This window comes from Girardinichthys multiradiatus, chromosome 21 (assembly GCF_021462225.1).
Source record: "Girardinichthys multiradiatus isolate DD_20200921_A chromosome 21, DD_fGirMul_XY1, whole genome shotgun sequence".
Taxonomy (NCBI): Eukaryota; Metazoa; Chordata; class Actinopteri; order Cyprinodontiformes; family Goodeidae; genus Girardinichthys; species Girardinichthys multiradiatus.
The window spans coordinates 18,351,027-18,363,882 of NC_061813.1; the positions used below are offsets into that span (position 1 = coordinate 18,351,027).

Here is a 12,856-nt window from a genome sequence, read left to right on the forward strand (position 1 = left end):
AAAAACCCCGCCTGCTTAAGGATATTGGTATTCTGAAACATGCTGGGAATACTTTTTTTTTTTCTTAGTGACTTTCCCATTTTTTGTTGCACACTCAACCTTACTTTTTTAAAGCTGAGACGCTTGCAGCTACGCGTAACGTTGGCTGGAACAGGTTTATTTTTACTTGTGTTTATAAAGTCAATATTTTCTATTGCAATATCATAGAGCAGAGGAGTATTGCATAAGTTAAATTTTGCGTTACATTTTCCTTTGGGACATAGATGAAATAATCACATTGGCTGAGTAATTTTAAAGGAAGACCAGGAAAAAATGACAGCCTTTAAATAAAATGCAATCATTCAAATGTAGCAGCAGTGCAGATATGTTTGCTTAAAGGGTTGGGTGAGATTCTCAAAAGGCTTTTGTGTTTATTGCCAGATCTGTTTTGAATCAAACTTCAATACTATGTTTCTTCATGTATTCTTTGCATTGTGTTGCAGTACGAGCACACCTTTTCATCCTTTTTGCGAAATCTACCTAAAGGCAACAAATCACCACAGTAGTCTCATAGAAAAAGGCAATTGCCTTTTCTGATATGTGAAAAAACCTTTCTTGTAAGCAGCCTACACTCTCAGGGGTTCAGCTTACTCTGATTATAGGTTTCCAACACCATAGGAATCACAGCTGTGGTAAATATAAGTATCTACATAGATATTCACTTGTTCTAAATGCAATATTTTACACACTTTAGCCTTTATTGCACAAATCGCAAGTTTACCTTTAAAAATCTAACAGGATCTGAGCACCGGTTCCATTTAAGGGGCACCTAATTGAAAAGAAACGTTTCCTTCTTTAATGTGGCATTAACTGAGGTCTGAAGAATGTTTAGAAAACATGGCTGAATGACTAAAGTCTCCTTAGCTAAATTCAAAGATCTCTTTAGTGATTTGACCATCTTTCATTTATTCTTTAAGTGTTTTAGTTTGAAACTTGTGCAATGGTGTGCATTGTGTCTTAAAGTTTTTTTAATGATGCATCATTATGAACTAAATACCATTTTGTGGAAACCTTATTTTTGGGATAACGTTTTTTCTATATTATCTATACTATGTTGAAGAATTTTTGTATTTAATTTCAGCTTTTAACCTTCTTTGGTTTGGAGTTTGTTACCAACATGCCTGGAAATATTTACCTTGATATTTACCAATCTACCTTACAAAGACTCTCCATACCTATCAGATTGTGAGATGACCACTAAACTCTAGAAATGTTAGTACTTGCGAAATGGAGGACCCCGGAATGCAGACTAGCAGGCAGCATGACGGTAACTGAAAAAGGCTTTAATTAACAAAAAACTCACTCATAAGAAGAGGCAGGAACAAAACAATAAACGGGCAGGCAAGACAGGCTTGGCATGATCCATAAGACAAGATGTGAGCATGATCGAGACAACTAGACGTGAGCATGATCCAGAAAATGTTTCCGCGAGGAATAAACAGAATAGGTGTGTATATATGGAGTGTGAACCATGTGAAGCAAGACAGATTAACTAGGTGCCGGTGAACCGAATAAAGTTGATTAACTGACAGGAGAGAACAAAACGTGACTGGAGCAAAACAGACTCTTGAATACAAACTAACAGAAACTAGAAAAACATGAAACTAAAGCATAACCAGATTCAAAAACCAAACTTGACAAAACATGAACAAGACTAAAACATGACCAGAAAAATAAACAGAAACATGATTCAAAACTTCAACTGTGAAATAAGACCAACAAAACCCCAAAACACCCACAAATCATAAGAAGAAAAGCCATTCAAAAAAGTGAATATTCTTCTGTCATTCTTTTGTTGATTTAAATGCGTTTTCGGGCCTACTGTAATCCTGAAACATGAACTCTCTCTTCATCTGTAGTTTTCTTGGAGACACCTAGAAGTTCTGGGACAAACTTGAGTGGTATTTAGTCCTGCTGCTGATTTCATCCACCTTCGCCAAAGTCTAATTCCTTCTGAAGAAAAGTAACCCTAGAGCACAAATGTTGCCACCACCATACTTTACTGGTGGTCGGGTGTTCTTCTAGTGATGTCCTGTACTGTTCTTTTACCAAACCTGTTTTTAAGAATTGGGGCCAAAAGCTTAGATTTCAATTTCATCAGACTATAACACATTCCCAAAGGTTTTGATGGATTTTGCCAGCCTGAGTCCAGGCAAAGGGAGAATACAGAAGACTGTTGTCACACATAAAAAATAACTAACCAGAAATCCCTGCCGCTCTTTTAGCACTACCTGTTATTTTGTTGAAGACAGATGTTTTGCCTAATATTTGCTTCATTTTTAGTTGGAGATTGGACATTTATTGCTCTGACATTAAATGAAATTATAACTTTAATATAGCAGTAAATAGGGACAGATGAATGATAGATGTAAACGTACTGGATAGATGAATGAATAATGAATAGATTGAATCACTCTCAGATAAAACATTTTTAAATTACAGCCATTTGTTGAGCAGGTGCTTTTTAAACTGTCCATCTAGTATAGAAATTTTAATTCCATAAATATACATTTTTTTTTTATTATTTTATTTGATAAATTCATGACCTAACAATTTCAGTTTTCTCTGTTTTGGAATAATTTTGTTTTTTTTGTTTTTTCAGAGTTGTCTGCTTCTCATCTCCATCTGCCTGTCTAGGTTGCTCCCCAATCAGGTTTAAAACCTAAAGTCACACACAGCCGGGATTGTCTCTGCGAGGGCCTCTGTGACTGCAGAGACATTAGCAGTGTAACCGGTGGGAGATACATGTGCCTCATCCTTGTTACTGTGGCTGAGCTCAGCAGGATATGACACTTGCCCAGCAGGAATATGTAGTGATTAGAGCGAGTCTGGGTTATTGAGATGCTGTAGGACAGGGAAATGATCAGAGGTTGTCATTAGGAGGCACTTACACATGATGGTTGTTTTTCCCATGTTGATACACAAGCATCAGAATATATCTTCCTATGGCAAATTCCTATGGTTTGCAAGCTTATCTTTCTATCGAGCCTCGCCAGGACGTATTCACAAATAATTTATTCGGCTTCTGCACTGGTCGTTAATATTTGCTGTGAAAATCAAATTCTGTTGCTGTTTGTGTTGCAGGCATGAATAAAAACATGAGGGTGATTTTTTTTCCAAGGTGGAATAATGTGCCATTGGTGATATTTTTCCCCCCTCTGGAGCTCTGTTGCCCTAAAATGAGGTTGGTCAGATGGGGAGTGATGGCTTTCTATGATGGTATTACATGATCACTACCAAGCTGCACACTTCCTTCATCTTCTTTTTAAACTCACTCTCTCCTTTACTGTATTACTCTTGCCCTATTTTACCTATGAGTAGTAAAACAAAATCCAAAGTCTATCATAATGGAAGTCTGCAAGCATTCATACCCATATGTAAAGATAAGAAATTAGCTAAGTAGTAACGCACTTACTTTTTCCAACAAGATGGGATGTACTTTCGCAACCTTCAGAGCACAGCATACATAATGGTGTTCTATGAACATTTCTTTGGCTACAGCTGAAATATATACATAATTTGAGTTAACTGCAAATTATGTATTTTACTCTCTCTCTGTCAAGTTAGTCTTTAGTAAAGGTCATTACATCCATCTCAGAAGACTAGACAATGCATAATACTGAGTTCACAAACTTAGGAAAGATGCAAAATTGATGCAATTGATGATGAGAAAACTTTTTTTATTTTTTTTATTTGCACAAGTATAGTTTAACATACTGTCTCTTAACAATAATCCAATAAGTGCAGAATATCTCATTCCAAGTTTGATGGGTCAGTATATTTCAGTTTTTATGTTTGTCAAATTCTAGGGTGTCCCTAATGCGATAAAAGCATTTAAAATGCTCCCTTTTATGTTTCCACAGACAAATATTTTAGATTTAGAAATGATCAAACTATCAAAACCTGACACAACAATGAAAAGTGACGGAGGATTCAGTGTTTATTTAACCTTGTTGTCTGCCAGCTAACGATCCGTCTTAGCCAATTCTGAACAGATTCTGAATTCTCAACAGAGCAGAGCACCTTAAAAAAAAATTATTCTTTTATACATCAAAATAAGAGTCTAATAAATGTAACTGGGTGTCAAGCTTAAAGAATACACTTTCATACCTGGGGCTAAGAATGGTTTACACTGAAGAAGTTATATGCTGGCTGATAGCCCTTAGAGAGATAGACTTTAACTTTAACAGGAAATATTTTAATATTGTCACAATTTGTACTACAAGATCTTGTCACTCTCCTAGTTCATGGTCTTTTTCTCTATAAAATATGTCTGGTTCCTTAAACAGTTTCCCCCATCTCTTCCTTTCACCACAACACAAATATAAATGAAGAAATAAATTACCACATTTAACATTTTGATGAGTTTGGACAAAGATATGAATGGCAGTTAAAAAAAATTAATAACTGTATGGAAAGAAAACGTACTATCCTAGAATAGTCAGTATAGAGTGGTTGTGATTTTTTTCCCCCATCAGCATTTGTGTTTTTAGTTTGTTTATTTTGAAAATATACCAAAAGGTTTTGTGGGAACACTAAAATATAGTTCAAATATAACAAGCAGTATCTATCCCATTTCCTGATGCCAAAGCAGCAATATTCGGCTTTCAGTGTTGATTTTGACTTTGAGCTCAGAGATGTACGACAAAGGCATGTTACAAATATAAGATACAAACATTTAACAGGAAGGGACGAGTGTACACAGAGCTGGAAACAGCCCTGCTGTAGGTGTTCTGTGCTCTTACCTGCCCTGGTTAGGTTATGTTATCCAGAAGATTTATTTATTATTGTTTTATTTAGTGGTATTGTAATAATTCAATTTTATTAGATTTGCAGTCATAAAGGACAGAGTTACAAAGCATGGTGTAAATGCCACTGATGCTCTGGGAGATGCTGTGCTGCTTGTTTGGTAAAGAATTATCAATTAAAATTATAATGAAGTCCCAAAACATAAAGTCAACACAAAAATGAATTTCTCTACTCAACAACTACAAAACAGGCATCTCATTTAACATGATAACTACAATTAGAACAAATGACTTGCAACATACCAGTTTGGGTCACCCAAGTGGTCCCTCAGCTGCTTAGTCACCTTAGTTTTTTTCCATTGCTGTGGCTCATGCATGTACCACTACACCCCCCATTTATCTGAATAATACTGTTAACATTTTCCTTGATGCTTTCGGTCTGTCTCGGGGAAAAAAAATCCTTGCATTGTTCTGGCTGTAATCGTTTTCCACATTATCTTTATCGCAGGAAACCGTTATGCTATGTTTATTGCTGAGCTATTTTCCACTTGCTATGTTGCTCAACTATTGGCAGCTATTTCTTGTCATTTTTTCTTTGTCTTTACAAAACCAGTGCTCTAACTGTTTAACAAGTGTAAAGTGGTAAAACACATCTACGAGTCGTCATAATGCCTTGATTTTTTGAAACATTTTAATCAGTCTCTTTTTTGGATTCCTTTTGGATTCTGAATTGATCATATATCTACATGATGCTGTTCATTCATCTAAAGCTTTATTCAAAATAATTTTCCTCTCAAAGACCAGATACCATGGATGATGACTGTGTTAATATAGGAAATCCAACCCCAGTTATACCTTCAGCCATAAAAGACAGACCTTCATCACATATGGCATTGTTTTTGAATATTTCACACATTTGCTTTGATTCACTCACACATTATATGAGAGGGAAATTTGTCATGAAAATTAGTCAGTCAGTCAGTCATTTTCTACCGCTTATTCCATAGTGGGTCGCGGAGGAGCTGGTGCCTATCTCCAGCAGTCTATGGGCGAGAGGCGGGGTACACCCTGGACAGGTCGCCAGTCCATCGCAGGGCAACATACAAACAACCATGCACACACTCATTCATACGCTTAAGGGCAATTTAGAATAACCAATTAACCTAACAGGCATGTCTTTGGACTGTGGGAGGAAGCCGGAGTACCCGGTGAGAACCCACACATGCACGGGGAAAACATGCAAACTCCATGCAGAAAGACCGAATCGAATCGAACCCAGGACCTTCTTGCTGCAAGGCAACAGTGCTACCAACTGCGCCACCGTGCAGCCCTATGTCTTGAAAATGCCCATTTTAATTCCTTTATACAAAGAGAGAGCGAGACCACATAAGTTTAACATTCATGGAAAACACATGAACATATGCGTTTATTTCTGTATGAGTGACTTATTGGGTGCATCAGTGAACATCTTCACATGAAAAGGAGACAGTAGCCTAATAAGATGAAGATCACTTTATTTGTGTACCTTATCTGAACTTAACAGAATTACAGCAAGCAATGCTTATAGAATGAATGGCAAAAAAAGCCACACAATGACAAGAAAAATGATTTTCCATAGATAAAATATTTTCATTCATTTCAGCTCGTCTGTCATACCTGCAGGGAGAAAAAGTGGGAAAGAGGAATAATAAAGAAGAATTTAACAACAAGAATATGAAAACAATATTAAATTAAACTTTTCATTGTAAAAATATTTTAGATGGAACAAATCTGTAAATGAAACAATTTATGGACATAAATGCAGTTGCTGTGATAACATCTTGCTCAGACACAATAATAGTGAAAAGTTTAGACTAAGCACAGGAAGAAAATGAGCAAAACGTAAGTTAGACACAATACGAAACATGACTATTCCCTAACATAAGCAAACAAACAATAAAAGTGCATGTTGCTGTTTAATTCTTTGCCCCATCTTCACTCTTCTCTCCATCCAATTTAAGCTTTCTTTTTTTCTGTTTTGCGAGACATCTTCTTCCCCCCGCTACAAAGCCCAAGTCATGTTCAGAGCTTTTCTACATAAGTGTTTCATGTCACTCCTTTTCTTCTAAAACACACTTGCCTATTCCGTATGTTCCTGGTCTTATATTTGGGTTTGAGAGTGGATAGGTAACATTAAAGAGCTATCACTTTTCTCTCTCTGTCATTCCCTTACTTCATACACCATTTGATCTGAAGCCAGATACGGCTTTTAGATGTAGACTTGGACACACACTCTCGCACACACATGCATGCACTCAAACAGATGTCTGAGCGCTATCGGGGCGCGTGCCCGCACGCCGTCTGACTGACAGATAAACAATTTTAGGGGATCGCACACTCTCGAGCCTGCAAAAACACTTCCTTTATTTTGCAAGGCTTTTATTTTGTGCCGTTCCTCTCAGTCAAACATCAAAAGCGAGTAGCATTTCTTTTCACATCACACACAAGCACATTACAATGCTGTGCACCCTACAATGCAATTTTGAAATACCCCGCCCTCAACAACTTGTGGAATAAGTTGAAGGAATGGAGTATTCAAACAAAAAGACATAAATACACAACAAATACCACCTACAGCCAATAAAATATGCATGGCAGAGTACGAGTGCCTTTACTGTCAGAATTAATAAGACGATATGAAAACACAGTAAGTGACTGTCTTCCACAGGTGTGCCTCTGAACGACTTCATATACTGTCAGCTGCCTTCCGTTTTTGTGTTTGTGAGTTTTAAAACGGTGCTGCTTAATTTTGCGAAGTCAAATCGACAATTCATATAGTGGGCTGGTGGAGAAAAGAAAAATAATAAAAATCAGTAATTTTCACCAAGCCATCAAAATTCATGCAGGAATTTTAAAAAATGAAAAGCTTTTACAAGAGAAATTGAATAAAAAATGGAATAAAATTATGTGACTCTTGTGAACTCTAAATATTCAAGAACAAAATGTTCTGGCTGTCAAAATTAATGCACTTAGATTTTAGAGGCACAAAGCCTCTGATTTATTAGATCGCAATAACTCTTTCCCTCCTGCCTTTGTTCACTCTCTCTCTGATCTGTAATTGAAAAAGCATTCCATTTTTATTTTGCTTTGCTATCCAAAGGCTAAATCCAAAACACCAGCCAAGAGGTTAGCCTGGTCACCTGGCACCCACAGGCGCTCTCTCTCTCTCTCCTTCTTTTTCTTTATCACACACACACACACACACACACACACACACACACACACACACACACCAGTGCACACATGCACAAATACCTGACTGCTGTGCTTCAATAAACTGTAAATTCCTCCTCTGCACCCACCATACCCAAGCTAACCCTTTAAAAGTCACCCACCTCCACCTTGTAATGCATGAACACACTCACCCAGACATGCACATACATACTTACGCACAGTCACACACAACAGACAAGCCTGAACACACAAAAAAACAATGTGGCTTAGTGGATGGTATCAAATTTAGTGGCCACGGGGATCTTGCTGGGGTCATAAATCTATATCCAACATGTGAGAAAATCTCTCCATGAATATCTGGAGACACAGTGGGAGCAGGAGATGGAGAGACAGACAGCGGGGTATAGGAGGAGACAGACACAAAGGAAAAGAAGCAGAAAGCAAAGTGAGAGTCTTGTGGAGAGGAGAGCCACAGACAAAACAGCATGACTGACTAGGACACAGCAGCTTGGGCGAAGTAAAGTAAGAAATATACAAACACATGCAAGATGGTGGGAAAACAGAGTGGAAACCAGGTGACATTAAACGGCAGAGGACTAGGAGAGTGAGACATGGACAGATAGACAGAGTGAGAGTCACATATGACAACAGCAACAGATACCAGAGAAGGATGGCCAAAAGACTGAGCTGGAGACAGACAGAGAGAGGGAGCGATACATGACACTCTCGATCTAACAATGGCTCTTCATGTGGTGCCCAGCTTAGCAGGCGGGCTATTGGAATCAGGAATGTGGAATGTGGGATTTTGGACCGGTGAGAGATAGCTACTGTCTGTGTGTAATATTTAGGGCCATGGTAGGGGTCACACTATGGAACGCACAGATTATTTTTCTGCGGCAGATCAGTTTGTCGCTTAAATCCGTGTAAATGTTCACCTTTGTAAAAAGTGTTAGAACTTTGAGCAAAATATACTGGATGCATACAGTATTATCCTGGTATAATCAATGTTCCACCTGATTAGCAGAACAGATTTCTCGCATTCGAGCCCAAATGACAAATCCATCTATTTCACATCCACTGTCATGTGTGGGGCGTAGCACGGCTGAAGCCTGACCTAGCCAGTGAATAGGGCGAGAGGCAGACTATATCCTGGTCAACAAATTCTGCACAGGAAGGCAACAGATGTTACTCTAAATCTGCAGAGCAACACCTGATAGGATGCAAAGTGATATAAATCCTTTACTTGAGGTAAAATAAATGTGATATAAAATCAGTCAAGCACAACTAGATTAAAATCCTACATTTAAAATTGATCTTAGGTTAGACTGCTGATACATTTTGCAAACAGTCAAGGAAGCATTTCTCATTGTTGTAATTGAAATTTTTTGTTGAGTATTTTGGCATTTATTGTTAAAAACAATTACCTGAGACATAACTCATGTGTGATCAATATAAATGTACAATACTGGCCTGTAGGTGTGCTAGTGTAAATGCCTTTTTTACCCATAACTGTACTTCAAATGTAGAGCAATTATTGATCATAATAATATTAAAGGCTCAAATGCAATATGTTAAATTAAATAGTTTCTAGCTTTTTTTTTTGTTCTGTTTTGGGAAGCTCTGTAAGCAGAGCAAAATTTATTTCAAACCACAAATAGTGGAAAAACAAACCAAATAAAAAAATATGATAAACATTAAACTTTTCCATTAAACATTCTAATGTTTCTATATTTTCTTTTTTTAAAGGCATTGCTATTTTTAGTACTGTATATTTCAACGGTCACTATGCTTTGTATATGCTGACTGTACAAATTGTCGCTAATACTCAATAAATACTCAATAAACTTCTAAATAGCACAAATCCCAATCATATAAGTAAAAAGCTCAAAATGTTTCTCATTTAAACAGAAAGGGTCATGTTCACTCACACATGCTGCCTATGGTCACCCTTTCTCTCTAAATTGAAGCTAACACTCACACACACATATGCACTGCTGCCGCTAACACAGGAGACAGTTGTTGTCGGCTGCCCCGATGACTGTCATGGCTGTCAGGCCAAATCCCACGAATTACGGCTGTTCCAGATGTAAGAGATTTCTAAGCTGCCTCCAACGGCTTGCGGTCTGTAGTGAGAAAAACAGAGAGAGGGGGAAGAGGGAGAGAATTTTGAATTCATGCAGTGCCATATGAAAATTCTTCTTCCTTTCTCTATCCTTCTTTATGGATCTTTACAACACCAGAAAAGAAAGCTGTAATTACGGTAAATTCTCTTTGGACAGAGTTTTATTGTACTTATCACACATTTGAAATTACTAATGGATGTGTGGCTTATATTTTTAAGAAAGAGAGACCATCAAACATTCTTTTATATTTAAAATGCGACTGGAAAATGTATGTTTTTTGCAGAAATTTTTCTATCTTAGAGATAGTATTTATGTAACAAAAATACTGCAAACTTGCATCTTCCTTTTGTATGAATCACATTGAAAGTACCAGTTAGATAATATTTTTATTATCACAACTACACAAAGTAGACATTTAGCACCTTTACCTACTAGTTGCTTCAGGAATGTTTAGACCATGGCAGTTTACTTTGACCGGTGCATTAGTTAAATTTCCCTACATGCGTGTCAACACTTAAAATTCAGCCGCCATCATTCTCTTTGTTCTTTTTGGTCTGCTCTCACTTTTTCTCTCATTAGTACTTCGTAACCAGACAGTTTATTTGAAATTATGAAAGCATTACACTCTCTGATGTAGCAGTTTAAAAATCAATAGCCGAAACCCTAGCTGCCTCACTTAAGCCCTCTCCTATGGCAAAGGGGATGTCTCTTTCTCCCTCTCTCTTAAATGGTAATTTCATTTGCAGTCACTAAGACCTCACCGATAATTACCAATGCCTCAAGAGAGAAAGGCAAGTGAAAGAGAGACGGGAGGCATGGGAGACAGGAGAGGGGAAAAGCAGAGATGGATTAAGAGAGCAGAGTGAATGCCAGTCATTAGAAAAGCTTTCCTCCTTCGCTGCTTTGATCAGAGTTAAGAACGCATTGCCTTCACTCTATTGCTCCCTGACACTAACCTGCACAAAGAAAAGATGTGGTATGGGAGGAGAAGGAGGAGCGGGTGATGGTGGTGAATGAGGAAGAGCCAAAGGAAAAAAAATGATCCCCAAAGTCTTAGCAGTTCTTAGTTTCAACATTGAGTCGCTCTGTTCTTGGGTTACGTCAGGGCCGTCCACTTTCAGAGAGCGTCGCCGTTCATTTTTTTCCCCTTCTTCATCTTTTAAATGAACTAATCAGAAAGGGGAATATGAAGTGTCCTGCAGGATCCATTTCTCTGCAAGCATATGGCAATGATTGATGGGGGACAACTTTGACTTTCTCAGGTCATCCTCCTTGCACACATCTGGGAGCACTGCAATAATTCTCTTAATTTTTGACCTGGTCTCTTCCCTACGTCTCCTTTTCCCCTCTCCTGAACAAACTTCAGTTTCACTCTGATGAAAAAAAAAAAACCTGACTCCACTCAGTTGGTCCTCTTTTCTCTCTCTCTCTCGCTTTACCAAGGCTAACACAAACACTAATTTTAGCTAAAATAAAAGCACCATAGTGGTTTCCAGATGTTTATAAGGAATGCTGGGGTAATCCCCCCGTTTTTCATGTTGTTGTGTTTGTTTTACTTCTCTAAAAGACTATGTATGTGACAGAGCTTTTGTAAATGGCTTTACCATATGTATAATTGCTTGTGTATATTTCACCATGATGAACACAACACAAGAACTGTAATGAATATAAGTTACCTACGTTTTGTGTTTTTTTTTACATTTTAATGAAATTTGAAAGCATCATCTTTTGCAAAAAGACTACAGTAAATACAAAAATGTTTTTGTCTTTCTTTCATTCTCTTTACATGCCCTGAATTTATTTACAGTTAAATTTATTACAAATAAATTTAAATTAAAAGGAAAATTATCAGTCCTGGAAATAGTACATTTGATTAACTAAGAAAGAGCACCGGAGACATACAGCTGTCTCAAATCCCCCTGACAGCAACTGGACCTTGTTAGTTGTAGCGTAGAAATCATCTCCGACTCCTGGTTTACAATAATACTGAGGAACTTCAACCACTAAATGCTTTTGGGAAACCCAGCCGTCGTCCTGCTGCCATGTGATGATCCCACCTCTGAAATATTCAGCACCATTAACATTCCGATGGGTATCATCCCTTTCAGACACAATTCGCTTTGCTCCTCAGACCTGTGGGCCAAGGAAGGGAGAGGCCTGGAGCAGATGGTATCTGTCCTCATTCCTCCGGCTCCAAATAGACACTGTAAATATTACAGTTTGGTGTAAAGGAGATAGTATAATCAAAGGTGACACAATAACTTTGGGGGAAAAGTAAATCAATCAGTAGGATTTATTTCAGTAATTTCCTTTAGAAATGTATAATAATGGAATATGTTATTAAGGGTCTTTTGTATCCTTGTTTGATAAGACTATGTCAAGACGACAAATCATGAGATACATTGATCTCAAGCAGGAAACACTGAGTCAAATACTGAGCAAATGATGCTTTCCAACTGAATGAATATTTATTTTTTACGTCACACGATGGTCTTATATTGCTGGTGCAATTTTTTTTTTCTAGTGCAATTTAAAACACCTGAAAAGTACATCCTTTTTGTCTTTCTTTCACTAACTTCAACAGTTAGCTGACAAACAAACAATTAAAATATAAGATGTCTTTGTAGCTGCTCATGAACCAGGAAATATAAACTTTGTTGACATTCACAGGATGCAAAACAAGTTTTTTAAACAAAATTATAATGGCCGTAAAATATCTCAGCTGTGAGAAAT

At 37.4% G+C, this 12,856-nt stretch overlaps 1 long non-coding RNA gene across 1 annotated transcript in view; it reads right to left on the minus strand.

The window, feature by feature from the left end:
- Window positions 1-6,284: 6,284 nt before the first annotated feature.
- LOC124858264 overlaps window positions 6,285-12,856 on the minus strand; it is a 36,969-nt gene continuing 30,397 nt past the window's right edge. The window contains exons 2-3 of the long non-coding RNA XR_007035786.1: window positions 9,979-10,123; window positions 6,285-6,443 (exon numbers count right to left, since the gene is read on the minus strand). This is a non-coding gene — a long non-coding RNA (uncharacterized LOC124858264). The remainder of the gene's footprint in view (window positions 6,444-9,978; window positions 10,124-12,856) is intronic.